General features: G+C 39.6%; 1 protein-coding gene across 3 annotated transcripts in view; it reads right to left on the reverse strand.

The window, feature by feature from the left end:
* The window catches only part of LOC145437257 (single-strand DNA endonuclease ASTE1-like), a 533,921-nt gene that overhangs the window by 403,291 nt on the left and 107,431 nt on the right, over positions 1 to 23,199 (reverse strand). The gene's annotated exons all lie outside the window — the stretch shown is intronic.

A 23,199-nucleotide genomic window follows, 5' to 3' on the forward strand; every position in this document is an offset into this window, starting at 1 on the left:
CCGATACGCTTAATCACTGGCCCTTCGAACGCCGCCAATCACCGTACCTGTCTCAAAAATGATGATGAATTATACGCTGACCCATTTTTGTCCATCCGTGGACCCCCTCAAGTTTTACCTCAAGTTCATATCATTAGTCCGACAACGGTCATCTGCATTGTGCAAACCGGAAAAAATGCGCTTCTCTTGGAAATCAGATCTTACTTTGCGAAATTTGTGATGATAATGACTTAACTAAAGGAAATATTCATATAAGCGATCGTGTTTTGGAAATCCACGAGTCCCAAAATTTTATGAACTGGAGCCGAAAATCTACTGACTTTTGTGAGTTATTTATTCTTTATACAATTATATATCTACATAAGAATCTTTCACACCTTAATTCTCTACTTCCACTTTAATTAGCTTTAAAGATGTGTTCAACTTTTAAAAGGGTAGAACGTTATGTTTGCTGTGATTTACCTGAGTTTAGAACAACACAGATTTGGTCATCATTCATGTGACAAATTTAGATTTCGGACGGACCACTGGACTAATATGAAATACCTCGAAATCCACGAAACCTTAATTATATGCGCCATTCTGCTGAATATGCGTCCAGGATAGTGTGTGTCTTCCATTTTCGGTTCGGTTTATTAGCAATTTCCATCAGTTTCATACACCATAAAATTGCGGTACAATGAAGAGATAGGAGGGTGCCGAAACGACATGAAGTAGTATTTGAAATCAGACACCCACCTTGACCTAGGCGATGTAAAGAGGAGGAATGCACATTGAATGAAAAGTAAAAGAAGATAATATAGAAAAGCAAGCGACAAAATGCGGTGGCATGTCACGGAAGGCGAGATCGAAAGGTTGAGAACCTTTTTCGTCAACGGCGCCCAATATTTTCAATTGTCATTCTCAAGGAGTCTTCCCAATCAAAATGACGTCACGATTGAAGATTCGTGACGTTATGTTGCAATCCAAGTTCACTGCATGAAATCCGTCATGTGCTCCGCATTTGCTGTGGTACAAACTGCTGTGACACCCTTATAATTATATTTGTTCATGTAGTTGGACCTCGAGGTGTCGCTGTGCGACCAGTACATTTCAGAGATGAGCATGGATTAGGATTAGGTTTTGAAAAAACAGGATTTGTGAAATTTTGTCGGATTAGGATTTGGATTGGATTTACCTATATTCTGGGAGATAGAAATGTCGTGTGGCGTAATGGCGACAAACTTTATTCAGATCAGTTATTAATGTAATTATGGTTACTAAGTTATCTTGAATCAAGTGAATCGTTGGTTGTGAAAGAAAATTTTCGAACCCCTCCATTGCATTAATTAGTATTTTTTCTGAATTTCCAGTTGGAATCGGATTAGGATTGGACATGGAGAGTTAGTGGACGAAGGAGCGCTCGATGATGCCGCATTCAATCAATTTAAAACATCAGCCATCCCCCACATCTCGGTAAACAACTTTGACGAAAAATTTGTAGAGTTTATGTCTGCTATCAAATCACTGCTGGAACAATTTGCACCTCTACAGCGCCTTTCGAGAAGTCAAAGAAAATTGAAGCGAAATCCGTGGATGACCACAAAGCTGATTCAACTTATCCGTAAACGTAACCGGTGGCATAACCGAATAGACACCAAGAACTGCCCAGAACATGAACGAGAAAGATTTCGACGTTTCAGGAATCGCACCGTGCATCTCATTTCCAAGGCAAAAGCAAAGTACAATGAGAGATTTTTCAACAGACACATAAAGGACACTCGAAAAACATGGTCAGGACTTAACTCTCTCCTACATCGAAAAAAAGGCCATAAGTCTGTTTCGGAAATTGTGAATTCGGATACCGGAAACAAACTTTCAGACCCGGCGGCCATCGCGAATCACTTCAATGAATATTTTTGTAACGTAGGCCCAAATATTGCTTCTTCTATTACAAAACCTGTGTCGGCCAGGTCAGAGGTGAGATCGATATCCCAGTCAATTGTGCTTGAACCTACGACCAAATACGAAGTTGAAGTAGCCATCCACAAACTGAAATCGCACAAGGCCGACGGCTATGACCAAATCCCATCATGGTTTTTAAAAATGATAAGCCTGCATATCGGTCAATATATGGCCCATTTTTTCAACTTCATGATAGAAAATGGAGTCTACCCAAGCTATCTAAAAAAAGCCAGAGTAGTCCCTGTACACAAAGCTGGGGATAGAACTAATGTCACCAACTACCGTCCGATATCCGTTCTCCCATGCATCGGGATTGTATTCGAAAAGTTGCTCCTCTCCCGCCTGTCCTCATTCCTCGCCAAAATGTCTGTCATTTCCCCTCAACAATTTGGCTTTCGAAACAAACACCAAACCGCTCATGCCCTCCTAACAGTGGCCGAACAGTACTATGATATCTCAGAGAAGCGAAATGTGGGATGTAGCATTTTTCTCGACCTAAAAAAAGCGTTTGACTGCGTAGATCATAAAATTCTCATCTCGAAATTGGCGCGTTACGGACTTCGGGGCCCACAACTTGAGCTCATGAAAAGTTACCTCACTGGACGCCAACAAATGGTTGCGATCTCAGACACCTTGTCCTCTCCTCACCCGGTGACCTGTGGTGTGCCCCAGGGCTCAGTACTTGGACCGGTCCTTTTCACCTTATATGTCAACGACATTTTTGAAACCTCCTCATTGAACACCACACTGTTCGCTGATGATACTCACCTCCTCTCTTCCGCATCTTCGACGGCAGAGCTGGATGCCCTGACTGGTGACCAAATGCCCAAAGTCCATGAGTGGACTGCCCAGAACAACCTTTGCATAAACGCCTCGAAATCGCAATTGCTGACAGTCAATTCAAAAAATAACCTAACCGTTAATATCGCTGGTCAGCCCGTTTCCAACACAGATAATGCCAAATATCTCGGAGTTTTACTGGACTCGAACATGTCCTGGAAGAGTCATATTCAGTCCCTAGAAACTAAATTATCACCGAAGTGCGGCCTGTTCTACAGCCTTGGGTGCTTCATGCCAGCATGGGTTCTCCTGATACTCTTTAAATCCTTAATCCAATCGAAGTTACATTATGGCATCCTCTGTTGGGGGGCTGCCAGTAAAACTGCACTCAAGCCACTGCAGAAACTACAGCATAAAGTGCTCCGAATCATAGCTAGGGCCCCAAAGGGGCCTGGCTGCCCATCCAATAAGTCGCTGCTGAAGAGATTCGGCGTCCTAAACATAGAAGATATGCGGAAACTAGAAATCGCCAAGTTTATGTATCAGTTTCACTGCGGTCGTTGCCCCGAATATTTCAATGACTTCTTCACCTCTGAATCAAAAGCGCACAAGTACAACACACGCGCGTCCACGTCGTCCAAATATCATATGATCGACCGAAAAGATCATCGCTCCATCAAATATGCCGGACCTGATGTGTGGAACAGTATCCCGCCGGCCATCCGACAGTCGACGAGCATGTCCACATTCAAGTCGAAATACAAGCAATTACTACTAAATAAATACAGTCCATCCTCAAGATTACCGGACCACGACTGACCTATCGATCTCGCTTCCCATGACATGCCGCCCTATTTCTTGTCGCTTTCTTTTTCTATACTGTATTCTTTACTTTCATTCAGTGTGCATGCCTCCTCTTTACTACGCCTAGGCCAAGGTGGGTGTCCGATTCCATTGACAAATCCAAGTCGCTTCGACATCTTCCTGTCTATTCATTGTATCGCATTTTTTGTGGTGTATTGAACTGATAAAATTGCTAATAAACCAATGATGATGATGATGATGGACTTGAATGTGAAAAAGTTATGGATTAGGATTTGGATTTGGATTTGAAGGTTCGGATTCGGATTGGATTAGGACATAGAAATTTCAAATCCGCTCATCTCTGGTATATTTACTATATTACATGCTGCGGACGTGGCTATTTCAATTCCACCTTCCACTACACTACATGGAAATACCCAACAGTTCTAAATTCGATTCTTGTGCTCTCGTAACTGCTATCTCGTTAGTAATTCATTCTTTCTCTATCGAGTTAAATCGAAAATACTTGATATCATTTATTAAATTTGGATTTTGTGTCTCTGAGATACGGTGAATTGGTATTGGATTTTGTATTGTTGGTTTGCGCGATTGGTACGACTTTTGATTGTGCGACCTTAGAAATCTATTCACATCACCACAGTCGCTAAATTTCGAGCGAAGCGCGACGCAAAACCTTTGGATTTGATCATTTTGATCGAAAGTAAATTTGCATAGATAACTACGGTGGAATACCGTTACCCCATATTTCTGAAAAATCCCCATAGCGTCCCGACCCTCACCCATATCGCCCATGCGTTTTTCCGTCTCCTTCAAAATCAAAATCGCTCCCAGGGTGCGGTAGCGGCGAGGTCCAGAACCCCTGCTTTAGGCTCTAGTCTAGCTCCACCCGTCACACTGCGATGGGCTAACTCCTTCGAACTAAAGCGATTATGAATTTGACGAAGGGAAATACTTGTGGGAACTGCCACGTTATTCGCTGCAGAAGAGGCAGCATATAATGTAGAAGTATTCCAATAGTCCTCGCATTAAATTTACAATACTAGTTATTCAGCTAGATCACAATAAATGGATATCCTACTTCTTCGTGAGTGACAACTTGTGACGTCACAACATCGCGATAACCAGCAAAATATTGTTTGATGTTATGTAAGTATACGTGATTATATGAATTGCCTGGGCTGGCGGCTAAAATTATTAGACTATATATACCTCCCAGGATGGAGCAGCAAGAAGCCCAGCTTTCTGTACTGTCCGCAGTGTAATTATGACTTCTTTATACAGCTACTTATTCAATTTGGAAGTTTTGAGATGCTTCTAAGAATCCTACTTCTACTCGTACTCGAATGAAATTTTGACTCACTACTTTTACTTCTACTCGAGTCATTTTCTTGACTACTATGACCAGTGTACACTTTACACTGTGCAGTGTGCAGCCTCATTTTGCCACCCCCTTGGAGCCTGGCGCAGAGCCATAACCGGCAACCGCCAAGTGGCTGCTACGTCACTGTCGGTCATACCCCACTTTGTCACGTTATAGAAAGTAACTAACCATCAACGATAAGTTTTTAAATGACAGTCAACATGTTATCGTATAGCTGCGGCTGAGAGAATATCTTTTCCTTGGTTGTCCATTGAATTTGAATAGCCTATAGCAGGCCACCGAAAAATGACTTTCCGTCACCGGCCATAAAATTTTCCCGTAGTCATCCACGAGAGAGCACCTTTCATGGTCGACCATCGAATATTTGTTGCTTGCTACTGAAAATATCGTGGCCAGTGAGTGGTAACGAAAATGTTGAAAATAAGCCTCCTTTCATTCGTATCTTAAGTACACGCCTTTCCGCTGTGCATGTGCAATGTGCATTGTGCAGTGCATCTTTCGATCGCCTTCTTATGGATATTGATTTCGTTTTAAAGCCTTTATAGTTTAAACACACTGGGGGGTGATAGAAGACAGGTATAGCATTACACATGATGACGAAAATCTACCGGTATCTCGATCTCAGAAAAACGTGGAAAACAATAATGCCTCTTATGGTATTTGTAGTGTTATTTCAATAAATCAACACTATGAGATTTGCGTTACAGTGAGGGGTAGGGATGATTTCGCATCTCGTGAGGGTTTTAGCGTTGCAATAACATTCTTGTACAAACAACGCGTTCGCAGATTGTTCAATCTGTCTACGCCGGATGAACTTCCCGAGTATCGCACTCGGTGCGAAAGTAAAATTCATACTTGATAAGCCCGTTAAACTGTGACCGTTTGGTTACGACTTGTGGTGTCTCTCGGCGTGTTTTGATTTACAGAGAACAATCCACTTCACAGAGTGGTATTTTAATGCTCCGTTTCTTGAAATGATAATCAGATAATGTATTGTGTCTGGGGGAAGAAAATTCATCGGACATTATAAGTATTGCTGGGGATTTGCGATGATGCTGTGATTCGGGGATTTTGAAGCCTCATCATCGACGATCCTTATTTATTTAACATATTATTGATAAGTATGGTAAAGTATCCATCTTAAAATTTCATTTTACATGTCATTCTTCGTTGATATTGTAAGACAAATAGAACTATTTGTTTGCATGGTCGATTACGTGTGTAGTTCTCGAGGCAAATCCACATGAAGCAGTTTTTGAATTTTGGTTAGGCGTCGCATAACTTCAATATGCAATAGAATAGCATATTCACATTGAAATGAACCCGAATATAGTTGAGATGCGATAATCCACTGAAACAAAACAGATCTTTCGTGTTGAAGATTCTCCCGAAGCAGAATGAAGGTTCAAAAATTCGTGTTTGAATTTCAGTTTACGACCCACTGTCACAACGAAATTTCTCAATGGGGAACTAATAATACATAGCGTCTATATAAATTCTTACAACGAAAGCCGAATATTACTAATCATGACTACAGCCTTAAGACTTAGAGAGTTATGCCTCCGCGACATACTTGACAAAATAAATTCGTACTTTATATTGAAGAGCTTCCAATAGTAGTGGAAGCTCTATAAAACAAGACTCCATGTACGCAGTGACAATCGAGAAGATCCACGTGACTAATAACACTGGTTTAAAAGGCCTAACTCTGTTCTAACAAGTTCTGTGAAAACGTCGAACTGCCCAGTGGCCATGAGCTGGTCGCCGGTAATGAAATTTCCTAGTGGACGGCACAAGAGCACGATTTCAGGGTAGGCCGTGAGATATTTGTGGCCGATCACAAAGAAATATATAAGTTTTTTCAAAAATACCTTTATTTTCAGATCCCGGGGATTCACTGATTAAACTGTTAGGTTGTCTAAAAAAACGCTACTCACCAAAATTGGTTCAATTCCAACCAGTATACCATGTAGCCTATACGCCGACGCAGAGCCAATTGAAATTTTTGAATTTATTATAACAAATAAAAAGAAAACTTTTTTCAAAACTTCGCTTCAGCAGGTTGGATTTGTTTTGCATCGTTCTTGTAGACAGCTCAACAATTTCATAGGATTGACTATAAAATTCGAATTTTTTTTTTTTTTGTAGTAAATTCGAAAATTTCAATTGGCTCTGCGTCGGCGTATACTGGTTGGAATTGTGCCAAATTTGGTGTGCAGCGTTTTTTTAGGCAACCTAACAATTTAATTAGTGAATCCCCGGGATCCAGTAAAAATATTTTTGAACAACCCTACCGACCACGGTCAATCTGAGACCATAACTTAAAACTGCTCGCGGGCCACATTTTAAATTACCCAGAGGCCGCGGGCGGCAAGAATGCAATATCGGGACAAAATAAGCCGCACCGTTTAGCAACCACGTTTTTAAAACATTTCTTATGTACAACGTGGTGCTCTGTAACGTGGGAGAGGGGCATGTATCTACCACCAAAGAAATGATATTTTATTAAAGAAATACAAATACAACGAAAAGGATCATGATCATCATTTTATGTAAAACTGTGAATGTTGCACGATATCTGATAACGTCTTTCAGCGACTAAGGCAGTGGTTCCCAACCGGAGAGGAATTCCCCCCTTGGGGGGAATTTTGCAATTTTTAGGGAGGAATTCCACTTTATAATTGTAACGGATTTCCCAAATTGTTCATGCCCGAACTGTCATGTAGTCAACCAGTTATATCCGAACGTATGCTCCTTGTGGCTGTTTTTTGTTTGCTGAAAGTATGTTCAAATGCTGTTTGAAATCTCTTTTTCACATACGAATTACGAATCCCCGCTCCCCATTTTTAAACTAGTTCAGATGTGCTGCAGTTCGCAAGACAATTTTGTAGGCAAGCGACGGCCTGTCAATCAAATATTTCCTAAGCGAGCAAATGTTAGTAGTTATATAGATCGCTCTGGGTGTGCCTTGGCTCTTATGGGTGCACCCGACCGGTGCCGCGAAAACTCGTCCTGAACCGGTGACCCTTTCAGACCCCCCTTCCACCCGACCGGTGCCTTATGAGTATAGGGATCTCTCGACCGGTGCCGCGAAAACTCGTCTTGAACCGGTGACCCTTTTCGGTATATGCATCACTCAACCGGTGCTAGTATAGCCATCTCTCGCGCGGTAACCCTTTTCGGTATAGGGATCACTCAACCGGTGCTAGTATAGCCATCTCTCGACCGGTAACCCTTTTCGGTATAGGGATCACTCGACCGGTGCCTCGAAACTCGTCTTGAACCGGTGACCCTTTTCGGTATATGCATCTCTCGACCGGTGTTGAATATGTATCAAGTAAATAGTCATGTGAATGAATCTTTGTTAATGTGTATATCGTGAAAACTCGTGGTCGTGACTCGCCTTTTTTGCTATAGGCGGTGGCGGCGATTCGCCTGTCGTGTATTCTTACGGGTTCTGTGGTGATTCACCATGTGTTCTTATGGGTGCGGTCGTGATTCGTACTTTCAGGTATCTCTCGCGCGGTGTTGAATATGTACGAGTCGCCAACAATAACCGCACAAACGGAAACGTGGCTTGTTGTGAGGATTTACGCAGTGCGTGCGACAGACGGCGATTCGAATATCAACAATAGTCGCGTTCGCAAACTAACACTTCAAAAAGATGTGAAATATTTGTAAAATCCTACGATCGCTCACAAGATACCACTTCCGGCAAATCGATCTATCACTCAATACACAACCGAAGTTGAATTGTAATTGAATGCGTAAATTTATCACCTCGACGTCAAAATTCGAAAACAACAACTTGACGCTTTATGTTCTCACTCTAATTTCATGATAAGTGTAATAAGTGCCGAATAACAGATACATCACCGGCGAGACTTGAATACCAACAAATTGTCACTTATTTCTATTCTAGCCGTAATCCTTTGTGAAGTTAACGCTTATTCAAAAAGGTGTGAAATAGTTTGCAAAACCCCGCGATCACTGACGAGATAATGTCTCGGACATACCCATCTTTCACGACTTGGTGTCATAGCCATACCGATCGCTCACGCGGTGAAATTTTAGTAATCAGTTTGTCACAGAACTAGATTTCACTGGTAAGATTTAATAAATACCGACTATCAGAACCATCAGTGTGGGTAACTTGAATAGCAACAAATTGTCACTTATTTCCGACGAGAAATTCACTAAACCGCAGTACATTGTGTGATTTTGAAAACAGATGTTTGCGCTTGCGTTTTGATATGTGCGACCCACTAACTACATCCGTTTTGCGAACACGGCTTGTTGTGAGGATTACGCGCGCGCCCTATATTTCGAATGACCTGTGCGCTGAAGTGCGAAATAGTTTGCTAAATCTAGTAATCAGTCGCAAGGTGTTACTTTAGTAATTAGTTTACCATAGAACCGGCGTAGCCGGTGATTCGAATACCGACAAATTTTCACTTATTTCTGACCCAACCCTAATCCTCTGTGAAGTTGACGCTTATTCAAAAAGGTGTGAAATAATTGTAAAATCCTAATCCGAAACCGATTATTTTGACTTTGGCGTAGTGTGCATTGAAATAGGATTGACAAACATGACTAGCAACTTCCCCACAGTCCCGTTTCGATATTATACACACATTGATTTGAAACAAGTAATGTAACATTACAACTCTATTCCCGATCCAGCTTTCCGTTTGTCAAAGAGACATTTTAACATCTTACCATACTCAAAAGAATTATTCACAACATTAACAAGTGTTTAAAATCTAGTTTTCACTTACTTGGCTATATCAGTACAACTCGCAAACTTGAATTAATTCATCTGGTTGTATTCATAGGACCGATAATTTTTATCCAACTGTAAAGGTCGTTATACTATTCTGTAAGACAGAGTATTTACTAATCGGTGCATATACGATTTGACTTGGGCATATTATATTTTGAGTATACGAGATTTGAGTGTCAGAACAATAACTGAGAATTAAATTATCACAATTGAATCCATATACGACAGCGTGAATTAAATTATCACAATTGAATCCATATACGACAGCGTAAAAGATATTGGGATGTCAGCATCTCTTTACGGTTATAGTTACAACCACATTACCTAATTTACCCGACCAACTCGTCATGATCATTCCCGAAATCAACACAAACATGACTACTGACTTGAGTCAACCACAAAACAGCATCAAGTTTTAAATCCACTTGTAGCTTACGGCTTATTTGAATGCGGGTTATGTTTTGTTGTAATTGAGTGTACGGAAATAGTATTACGTCTCGACATCTCACCGTCTTACCATACTCAAAGAGTCAACCACGAAAACATTGTCAAGTATCCGTTACCCAACCAAATCAAACAGTATCAGTATGAAAAACAGCCAAACATACACGAATCCATACAATCACTAAAACCTAAAATCCATAACAAGCTTGGTTGTATTCATATCCCTACACATCTTTTTTTATTCAGCTTGAAAAGTCGTTACTATTCTGTAAGATAGAGGAATTACTACGCGGTATATTCTGCAAGACAAACTAATTACTACCCGGTATATTTTGTAAGGCAAAAGTAATTACTTCTCAGTGTCGGCGACTTGAGATTAACATAATATGTTTGAGTATACGAGATTTGAAAGTCCGACCAACGTAGTTGAGAATTCATTTCTTACAATCGAACAATGGTGTTATATTCAAAGTTATCATGCTGTGAACATAAGATTGACACATTGATTTGACATATGAGATTTGTAATAGTTGATCATTACTTTATTATTAAATTATTTGCGTTAATTAGACCCGGCGTCATGGTAAATGTTATGACAGCAACAAACTTTTCAGTACCAATGTTATTAACACATTAAGCTGTAAAACTATGTAAGTCTGAAATGTTCTTGATAGGAAAATTACTCCACCTTGGTAAAAATCACTCTGCGTATTGCGGATATCAGAAAATATTTCCAGTACCCAAGACTAAAGATGAAACGACAATTTCGTTTGCTGATTAACAACCGGTACAATACTTTATCATCATAATCCGCGGTGAGAATTGAAACACTTTCGCGCATTACCCGGTGTCAAGATATCACACTAGGTGAATTGACATACCGCCGCTTGAATAATACCTAATCCGTTCGCACCATTTCACATACTTTGATCATTACAAAAGTAAATTGTGATATGTTTGTTAGATGCATTCAATTCAACTAGAAGTGTCTGGTACACAACAATCGTAATATCGAAAAAGTACTTGCCACACTGTTATTTGCTAAACGTGTTTTGCATTGTTGTTCATTTGTAGTATTGATTGTTTTTGAACCCCCAAATCATAATTCCCGACATGAAACCAAGCCGCTGAAAGACGTTACCATCACGAAGATACAATGTGCACGATGTTTGTCAAATGTGTCCTACCTGGCCAACAGAAAACAATTTTCACTCACTCGAAATGAAACCAATGTGATGGTCTCCATTCGATATTTTGTTTGTGTCAAATATACTTTGCAATGAACACATTTGCGTGGTTGAGCTTTGCCATCATCAAGCTGGCATTTGTATCGTTTAATTAACCGACATTTAGCGATTGGTGAACATACCGAACGATACACAGTCACTTCGAAATACTCCGTTGATCGTAATTTCCATCATCATAATAATCGAAGTACAATTGCTTCGAATCGCTAGAGTGGTTGAGCTTTACATCATCAGACTGCCATCTGTACATCAAGAATACATCCGCCTTGTAACTGGGTCGTTTACCTAACCGAGTTGTATGCACAGTTTGATATTTAGCGATTGCAGAACATACCATTTCGAAATACTGCGTTGATCTCAATTCCTTTGTCGTGATAATCGAAGTATATTTGTTTCGATTTCATAAAAACCAACTTTTCTATGACATGATAAATTTTTGAAAAGTTATACTTAGAAGGTTGGTGCATATCACGAAAAATAATATACCACCCATATTGATATTGCTACTCCATTGATCGGTATTTTCACGCGAGTCGATTTTCAAATGAGTAAAATTTATTACATGAGTTTCTCCGCTTAATGTAAATGAAAACTCAGTCGTCTTTTAACATCACAAAGACATTGATAAAAAGTAAGCAATCAAACACAACACTAAGTACGACACTAGTTATTGTTCCACACATCTCATTTCATACTAAGTGTATACGAAAGATATTCATGATGCACGAAAATATTCGCTCATGCTACAAACCTATAGAATGATTGGTGGTGCAAGGCCAGCACAATTGTGGTATCCATCCGAGTTTAGTTAACACAAATTTATTACAACAGAGCCACGTAAACTTTCGTGAAAGAAAAGCATACTCACTTTCAGAGGGTTATGTCAATGCCATAGCAGTAAATCAAAAATATTCCTAACCCTTTGCACACCGGTGACAAATCATACAACAAACATTTTTTGTGAGTCGAATTGTTGTTCAGTGTCAAGTCTACCTGTTGAAAAGTGCATTAAAACAACACAGTCACAATTCAATTAAAACCACGAATCTATTTTCATTTCGTCACATACAGAAAAATAAATTTTCTTTCCCCAACACATACTTGTAACCAATCGCTTTCATTAAACACACAACTCCATAAAAGTATTTACTTTCTACAACATAGACATTCCGATGTAGTCAAGAAATATTAAAACGGACACGACACGACTGAATGTAAGGGGATAGAAGTCTATCGCATCGATTTACATGTGGTCTTCGCTACGGTTTCAAAAAACGAATCATCTATTTTGCATTGGTCGAGACCGAGCGAGTCAGTTACATGTATTCGCGGTAATGATTTTTCTTGTCATATGCGAATGATAGGTTTGCTACTCCGACAAATCAAATCAACAAACAACAACAATCTTCTGACGATCATAATAGCAATTTCATTTGCCACCCCTTCGTAATTGTACACGCACGAAAAGTATATTGTACAACTCGGCAACTACGTTTAACAAGACCAATCACACTACCAGCGTTGAACGCAAGATACCTACCCAAGTCAAAAATATCATACGGGTTTGGACAGCTGACGTTTACCTGTGTAAAATTATCATTTTCACTTGGCGATCTATCCTTTCCTAGAGTAACAAACCCTTGTCGTTTACAAATCTATTTTTTTTTCCTACAACAAAAAACTATTTTCACTTGGAAAAATACTTTTACCTAGAGTAACTAATCATTTTCTTTTAAAAATATATTTTCTCCCTGGGTAACAAACCCTTTTCGTTTGGAAAACTATCATTTACCTGAGTACCAATACCGTTTTCACTTGGCAGTCCGTCGTTTACCTGGCTAAACATATCATTTTCACTTGGAAATCTATTTTTTCCCAGAGTAAGAAACCTTTTTCACTTTGAAATCTATTTTTTCCCTGGGTAACAAACCTTTTTCACTTGGAAATATATTTTTCCCCAGGTAACAAACCTTTTTCGCTTGGAAATATATTTTTCCCTGGGTTACAAACCTTTTTCACTTGGTGGTCCGTCATTTACCTGGATAAAAATATCATTTTCCTTTGGGGGATCTGGCGTTTACCCAGTGTAACAATACATTTTCTCTTGGTCATCTAGCTTTTCCTAGAGTAACAAAACCATTTTCATTTTGAAATCTGACAAACACACCTGACAATTTGATATTTTTGTATATTGTTACAACGGATAGCGACAAAATATACACCAACAACAACTCCAATACATTTGTGTAATCGCATATTCACTTGTGCTGATGCAGCCCATCAATATCATCGGTTACCCGCATGCAATATCCTCTTGTACACCGAAATGCATGTTTTGGAAAATTGGACAATAGGCTTCGATAGTTCTGTGATGTCCGGGTTCGTGCTTTGGATTTTCCAGAGTCAAAATGTCTGAATAAAACACCTCCTCGACGATGGTTGGTATGTGGATAACGGGGTTCGGAAGACGGTTGGATTTATGTCACCCATCGCGATAACAATTCCAGGTCGAGTTTTCCCCCCCGCATGTTTACTATATTGTGTCTTTATTGGTCAATGTATGTCTCGACATTCAGATTGAAATCGGAAACCCTGATAAAGTATGTAACCGGATCCGGATATCAACTCTGAATCGATAAACCAATGAACAATATTCAAAGTAAACATGTTACATTCCACGAAAAAATACCATCCAGACATACGTCGCGCTTGTTTGCCCACAACAGTATACGCGTAAATGGAGGTGTGTGACATTGCATGCAATGTGTTGGTATACAAACATCGGGGAGTAAGCCTTCGATCCACAGACATTATCATAGCCGGTAATTTTGATGCAGATCGAATGTCACCCGATAACAATACCAATAAGCCACATTGCAATGACTCTGAGTCCGCGCTATTACATCGATATTTCGACACCGTTCACTGATTTATTCGATGGTGTTATCGTGTTGTAACATTACAAGATAGTCATGATCCTATCTGTAGACGGACCACCCAGATCAATTGGATACATCGGTCAATATCCATCGTGTTGTCGACACCGAAGTTTTCTGCTGAGACTACAGCGTTTGATCTAGGTGAACTATCGAAGTACGGTGCTCGAAATGATTGCAATCAGTCTTTCAGTCACGATCAATGGATGTCGCTACTCCCACATAACGACTCCGGATAAATATCGTGCAAATGTCGGACTGATATTGTGATCCAATAAGGTATGTTTCTGTGGAATGAAGACTGCAATCGTACACCACAATAGAACACTACCTCGTGATTTCACACGCAATCATAAAACACACTTTCGTAAGGGTCTAGCTCGTCCGGTGACATTTCGAAACGGTCGTCACCACAAGAGATCGGGGTTGGTCTCGTCATATCGGAGCATTTTGAAACGACATCGTCACAAGTCTATTGACGTCGACCCAGTTGGTCATGTCAATCCGTTTCACAATCCACCGTTTTTCAACTCCCCGCACCATAGTGTTACGACACAGACAAGAAGCGTCGGTGGAAATAATAAAACACGGAAAGCACACTTTGGTGTTATTTGACATGGATTTTACACCCGACGAACCTCACATTCGAGCGATGCATTGGAATGACGCTTGTATTATTGATGTAGAAGGAACAGAAATGTATCGATTTATTGGTTTCGTACGTATCCAACAAAAATCTGGGTATATGATTGTGCATGGTTCGCATATTTGACTGTGAACGCTCTATTGGTATATGCTGTATAGTTCACTTTCACCGTCGTGCGAATAACCCATGTTACGGTTCGGTGTTTGTGTGTCTGTATGTCACGCTTCAGATTGACTCAGAGTCATTGCAATGTGGCTTATTGGTATTGTTATCGGGTGACATTCGATCTGCATCAAAATTACCGGCTATGATAATGTCTGTGGATCGAAGGCTTACTCCCCGATGTTTGTATACCAACACATTGCATGCAATGTCACACACCTCCATTTACGCGTATACTGTTGTGGGCAAACAAGCGCGACGTATGTCTGGATGGTATTTTTTCGTGGAATGTAACATGTTTACTTTGAATATTGTTCATTGGTTTATCGATTCAGAGTTGATATCCGGATCCGGTTACATACTTTATCAGGGTTTCCGATTTCAATCTGAATGTCGAGACATACATTGACCAATAAAGACACAATATAGTAAACATGCGGGGGGGAAAACTCGACCTGGAATTGTTATCGCGATGGGTGACATAAATCCAACCGTCTTCCGAACCCCGTTATCCACATACCAACCATCGTCGAGGAGGTGTTTTATTCAGACATTTTGACTCTGGAAAATCCAAAGCACGAACCCGGACATCACAGAACTATCGAAGTCTATTGTCCAATTTTCCAAAACATGCATTTCGGTGTACAAGAGGATATTGCATGCGGGTAACCGATGATATTGATGGGCTGCATCAGCACAAGTGAATATGCGATTACACAAATGTATTGGAGTTGTTGTTGGTGTATATTTTGTCGCTATCCGTTGTAACAATATACAAAAATATCAAATTGTCAGGTGTGTTTGTCAGATTTCAAAATGAAAATGGTTTTGTTACTCTAGGAAAAGCTAGATGACCAAGAGAAAATGTATTGTTACACTGGGTAAACGCCAGATCCCCCAAAGGAAAATGATATTTTTATCCAGGTAAATGACGGACCACCAAGTGAAAAAGGTTTGTAACCCAGGGAAAAATATATTTCCAAGCGAAAAAGGTTTGTTACCTGGGGAAAAATATATTTCCAAGTGAAAAAGGTTTGTTACCCAGGGAAAAAATAGATTTCAAAGTGAAAAAGGTTTCTTACTCTGGGAAAAAATAGATTTCCAAGTGAAAATGATATGTTTAGCCAGGTAAACGACGGACTGCCAAGTGAAAACGGTATTGGTACTCAGGTAAATGATAGTTTTCCAAACGAAAAGGGTTTGTTACCCAGGGAGAAAATATATTTTTAAAAGAAAATGATTAGTTACTCTAGGTAAAAGTATTTTTCCAAGTGAAAATAGTTTTTTGTTGTAGGAAAAAAAAATAGATTTGTAAACGACAAGGGTTTGTTACTCTAGGAAAGGATAGATCGCCAAGTGAAAATGATAATTTTACACAGGTAAACGTCAGCTGTCCAAACCCGTATGATATTTTTGACTTGGGTAGGTATCTTGCGTTCAACGCTGGTAGTGTGATTGGTCTTGTTAAACGTAGTTGCCGAGTTGTACAATATACTTTTCGTGCGTGTACAATTACGAAGGGGTGGCAAATGAAATTGCTATTATGATCGTCAGAAGATTGTTGTTGTTTGTTGATTTGATTTGTCGGAGTAGCAAACCTATCATTCGCATATGACAAGAAAAATCATTACCGCGAATACATGTAACTGACTCGCTCGGTCTCGACCAATGCAAAATAGATGATTCGTTTTTTGAAACCGTAGCGAAGACCACATGTAAATCGATGCGATAGACTTCTATCCCCTTACATTCAGTCGTGTCGTGTCCGTTTTAATATTTCTTGACTACATCGGAATGTCTATGTTGTAGAAAGTAAATACTTTTATGGAGTTGTGTGTTTAATGAAAGCGATTGGTTACAAGTATGTGTTGGGGAAAGAAAATTTATTTTTCTGTATGTGACGAAATGAAAATAGATTCGTGGTTTTAATTGAATTGTGACTGTGTTGTTTTAATGCACTTTTCAACAGGTAGACTTGACACTGAACAACAATTCGACTCACAAAAAATGTTTGTTGTATGATTTGTCACCGGTGTGCAAAGGGTTAGGAATATTTTTGATTTACTGCTATGGCATTGACATAACCCTCTGAAAGTGAGTATGCTTTTCTTTCACGAAAGTTTACGTGGCTCTGTTGTAATAAATTTGTGTTAACTAAACTCGGATGGATACCACAATTGTGCTGGCCTTGCACCACCAATCATTCTATAGGTTTGTAGCATGAGCGAATATTTTCGTGCATCATGAATATCTTTCGTATACACTTAGTATGAAATGAGATGTGTGGAACAATAACTAGTGTCGTACTTAGTGTTGTGTTTGATTGCTTACTTTTTATCAATGTCTTTGTGATGTTAAAAGACGACTGAGTTTTCATTTACATTAAGCGGAGAAACTCATGTAATAAATTTTACTCATTTGAAAATCGACTCGCGTGAAAATACCGATCAATGGAGTAGCAATATCAATATGGGTGGTATATTATTTTTCGTGATATGCACCAACCTTCTAAGTATAACTTTTCAAAAATTTATCATGTCATAGAAAAGTTGGTTTTTATGAAATCGAAACAAATATACTTCGATTATCACGACAAAGGAATTGAGATCAACGCAGTATTTCGAAATGGTATGTTCTGCAATCGCTAAATATCAAACTGTGCATACAACTCGGTTAGGTAAACGACCCAGTTACAAGGCGGATGTATTCTTGATGTACAGATGGCAGTCTGATGATGTAAAGCTCAACCACTCTAGCGATTCGAAGCAATTGTACTTCGATTATTATGATGATGGAAATTACGATCAACGGAGTATTTCGAAGTGACTGTGTATCGTTCGGTATGTTCACCAATCGCTAAATGTCGGTTAATTAAACGATACAAATGCCAGCTTGATGATGGCAAAGCTCAACCACGCAAATGTGTTCATTGCAAAGTATATTTGACACAAACAAAATATCGAATGGAGACCATCACATTGGTTTCATTTCGAGTGAGTGAAAATTGTTTTCTGTTGGCCAGGTAGGACACATTTGACAAACATCGTGCACATTGTATCTTCGTGATGGTAACGACTTTCAGCGGCTTGGTTTCATGTCGGGAATTATGATTTGGGGGTTCAAAAACAATCAATACTACAAATGAACAACAATGCAAAACACGTTTAGCAAATAACAGTGTGGCAAGTACTTTTTCGATATTACGATTGTTGTGTACCAGACACTTCTAGTTGAATTGAATGCATCTAACAAACATATCACAATTTACTTTTGTAATGATCAAAGTATGTGAAATGGTGCGAACGGATTAGGTATTATTCAAGCGGCGGTATGTCAATTCACCTAGTGTGATATCTTGACACCGGGTAATGCGCGAAAGTGTTTCAATTCTCACCGCGGATTATGATGATAAAGTATTGTACCGGTTGTTAATCAGCAAACGAAATTGTCGTTTCATCTTTAGTCTTGGGTACTGGAAATATTTTCTGATATCCGCAATACGCAGAGTGATTTTTACCAAGGTGGAGTAATTTTCCTATCAAGAACATTTCAGACTTACATAGTTTTACAGCTTAATGTGTTAATAACATTGGTACTGAAAAGTTTGTTGCTGTCATAACATTTACCATGACGCCGGGTCTAATTAACGCAAATAATTTAATAATAAAGTAATGATCAACTATTACAAATCTCATATGTCAAATCAATGTGTCAATCTTATGTTCACAGCATGATAACTTTGAATATAACACCATTGTTCGATTGTAAGAAATGAATTCTCAACTACGTTGGTCGGACTTTCAAATCTCGTATACTCAAACATATTATGTTAATCTCAAGTCGCCGACACTGAGAAGTAATTACTTTTGCCTTACAAAATATACCGGGTAGTAATTAGTTTGTCTTGCAGAATATACCGCGTAGTAATTCCTCTATCTTACAGAATAGTAACGACTTTTCAAGCTGAATAAAAAAAGATGTGTAGGGATATGAATACAACCAAGCTTGTTATGGATTTTAGGTTTTAGTGATTGTATGGATTCGTGTATGTTTGGCTGTTTTTCATACTGATACTGTTTGATTTGGTTGGGTAACGGATTTACTTGACAATGTTTTCGTGGTTGACTCTTTGAGTATGGTAAGACGGTGAGATGTCGAGACGTAATACTATTTCCGTACACTCAATTACAACAAAACATAACCCGCATTCAAATAAGCCGTAAGCTACAAGTGGATTTAAAACTTGATGCTGTTTTGTGGTTGACTCAAGTCAGTAGTCATGTTTGTGTTGATTTCGGGAATGATCATGACGAGTTGGTCGGGTAAATTAGGTAATGTGGTTGTAACTATAACCGTAAAGAGATGCTGACATCCCAATATCTTTTACGCTGTCGTATATGGATTCAATTGTGATAATTTAATTCACGCTGTCGTATATGGATTCAATTGTGATAATTTAATTCTCAGTTATTGTTCTGACACTCAAATCTCGTATACTCAAAATATAATATGCCCAAGTCAAATCGTATATGCACCGATTAGTAAATACTCTGTCTTACAGAATAGTATAACGACCTTTACAGTTGGATAAAAATTATCGGTCCTATGAATACAACCAGATGAATTAATTCAAGTTTGCGAGTTGTACTGATATAGCCAAGTAAGTGAAAACTAGATTTTAAACACTTGTTAATGTTGTGAATAATTCTTTTGAGTATGGTAAGATGTTAAAATGTCTCTTTGACAAACGGAAAGCTGGATCGGGAATAGAGTTGTAATGTTACATTACTTGTTTCAAATCAATGTGTGTATAATATCGAAACGGGACTGTGGGGAAGTTGCTAGTCATGTTTGTCAATCCTATTTCAATGCACACTACGCCAAAGTCAAAATAATCGGTTTCGGATTAGGATTTTACAATTATTTCACACCTTTTTGAATAAGCGTCAACTTCACAGAGGATTAGGGTTGGGTCAGAAATAAGTGAAAATTTGTCGGTATTCGAATCACCGGCTACGCCGGTTCTATGGTAAACTAATTACTAAAGTAACACCTTGCGACTGATTACTAGATTTAGCAAACTATTTCGCACTTCAGCGCACAGGTCATTCGAAATATAGGGCGCGCGCGTAATCCTCACAACAAGCCGTGTTCGCAAAACGGATGTAGTTAGTGGGTCGCACATATCAAAACGCAAGCGCAAACATCTGTTTTCAAAATCACACAATGTACTGCGGTTTAGTGAATTTCTCGTCGGAAATAAGTGACAATTTGTTGCTATTCAAGTTACCCACACTGATGGTTCTGATAGTCGGTATTTATTAAATCTTACCAGTGAAATCTAGTTCTGTGACAAACTGATTACTAAAATTTCACCGCGTGAGCGATCGGTATGGCTATGACACCAAGTCGTGAAAGATGGGTATGTCCGAGACATTATCTCGTCAGTGATCGCGGGGTTTTGCAAACTATTTCACACCTTTTTGAATAAGCGTTAACTTCACAAAGGATTACGGCTAGAATAGAAATAAGTGACAATTTGTTGGTATTCAAGTCTCGCCGGTGATGTATCTGTTATTCGGCACTTATTACACTTATCATGAAATTAGAGTGAGAACATAAAGCGTCAAGTTGTTGTTTTCGAATTTTGACGTCGAGGTGATAAATTTACGCATTCAATTACAATTCAACTTCGGTTGTGTATTGAGTGATAGATCGATTTGCCGGAAGTGGTATCTTGTGAGCGATCGTAGGATTTTACAAATATTTCACATCTTTTTGAAGTGTTAGTTTGCGAACGCGACTATTGTTGATATTCGAATCGCCGTCTGTCGCACGCACTGCGTAAATCCTCACAACAAGCCACGTTTCCGTTTGTGCGGTTATTGTTGGCGACTCGTACATATTCAACACCGCGCGAGAGATACCTGAAAGTACGAATCACGACCGCACCCATAAGAACACATGGTGAATCACCACAGAACCCGTAAGAATACACGACAGGCGAATCGCCGCCACCGCCTATAGCAAAAAAGGCGAGTCACGACCACGAGTTTTCACGATATACACATTAACAAAGATTCATTCACATGACTATTTACTTGATACATATTCAACACCGGTCGAGAGATGCATATACCGAAAAGGGTCACCGGTTCAAGACGAGTTTCGAGGCACCGGTCGAGTGATCCCTATACCGAAAAGGGTTACCGGTCGAGAGATGGCTATACTAGCACCGGTTGAGTGATCCCTATACCGAAAAGGGTTACCGCGCGAGAGATGGCTATACTAGCACCGGTTGAGTGATGCATATACCGAAAAGGGTCACCGGTTCAAGACGAGTTTTCGCGGCACCGGTCGAGAGATCCCTATACTCATAAGGCACCGGTCGGGTGGAAGGGGGGTCTGAAAGGGTCACCGGTTCAGGACGAGTTTTCGCGGCACCGGTCGGGTGCACCCATAAGAGCCAAGGCACACCCAGAGCGATCTATATAACTACTAATGTTGTCCCGATCTATCACAATAAGGCCTCTAGTGAAATAATTTATCTTATATTTTCAAGTCAACATTTTCAGACAGTGACAAAATATTCCAACGTCCAACGTTTTATAGTCTCGAGTCATATGGCTTTGTTCGAGTCCTGCACAATGACTCGAGTCCAAGTCGAGTCAATACCCAGATTGTCTCGAGTCGAGTCGAGTCGTTTCCGTATTTTGAGAAAATGACTCGAGTCAAGTCGAGTCATCAGAAAATGGTGAATCGAGTCTGACTCGAGTCTGGTCAACCCTGCTATATATGAAAGTACCAATATTATTGGCCAAATGCATACGCAAACTTGAGAAAAAAATTAGAGACCAGTAAATTTATGGATACTGATTTTTCACAGCAGTTATATTAGCGATTGATGCATGTTAAGTCGAAAGTACAAATGGAAGTGTGGGGGTCTGTTGAGTCAAGCCTTCCAGAATTTGTTTGATTGGAACCAAGGCCATTATTTTTGGAGGTCTACGAAGTGTTATTACAGCACTGCTAGAAACAAACACTCGGCACCGCCCGTCTTATTATCTCAGTCAACAGGTGTTTGCGCGGTAAAAATGACCTTTTTTAATCATCGGGGAGATTTATCCTAAGGGGGGAATTTTGGCTTAAATTTCGGCCAGGGGAGGCACGAGATGAAAAAGGTTGGGAACCACTGGACTAAGGAATCGATATTGCGGCTAGCGAGACACGTCACTAGCTGGCAAGACTATCACATCGTAATGCTTGATCTTGTGGTGAAGCCCCAAGCCATTTTCTAATCGTCTCGGCCTTGGCAGTGTCCGGGCGATTGCACGTCAAGGCAATATGCCTATTCATATCAGTTGATTCTCCCTAGATTACATGCTGTTGCCATCGCCGAAGCCGTTTAAGCTAACGAAGAATAGTGATGTTGTACCCAGGAAAAAAGCTTACATGTATTTTGAAACTGAAATCAATTTTAGCATTTCAAAATATTTGCTGAGCGCTCTTCATCTCAAATGTGATCGCGGGTCGTATGTTGGTGACCGCTGCTACATACTGTTTAAAGATGACTTAAACTTGAAAATATGGTGGCCTATATAGGTCATGAATCTATAGAGTAACTTGCTTTGAGCGATGCAATGTAAATGATGCAAGTTCGACCGATAAATATACCTGAAAGAATATGATATTATTGTGGTAGTTACTGATTATTCGTACTGACGACAGCTCAATTTCCAATATTTATTGTTAATAGGGTAAGCCGGTAACTGATATATTTTATACATTGTTTTGCCATGGAATGTTGTGTTTGAATCTTCTATTTTTGACACCACAGCTGGTGTTCTTATCCCGCATCGCGTTGAGTAATTAATAAGTTTAAATAAATCGCTTCCATCCGTGAAAGAGCGTTGGTGGCGACGGAACGCCGATCAAGTGCTCGCCCTTATACATATTCCATATTTCTCATTCCTGCACGTGGTACGGGCATCACGTTAAATTACACGTGAAATGTTTGTTTTACCAAGGTGTTATAAGGTGGCGATTGATGG

Source organism: Botryllus schlosseri, chromosome 4, assembly GCF_051294905.1.
Source record: "Botryllus schlosseri isolate E-star chromosome 4, Bs_hap1, whole genome shotgun sequence".
Taxonomy (NCBI): domain Eukaryota; kingdom Metazoa; phylum Chordata; class Ascidiacea; order Stolidobranchia; family Styelidae; genus Botryllus; species Botryllus schlosseri.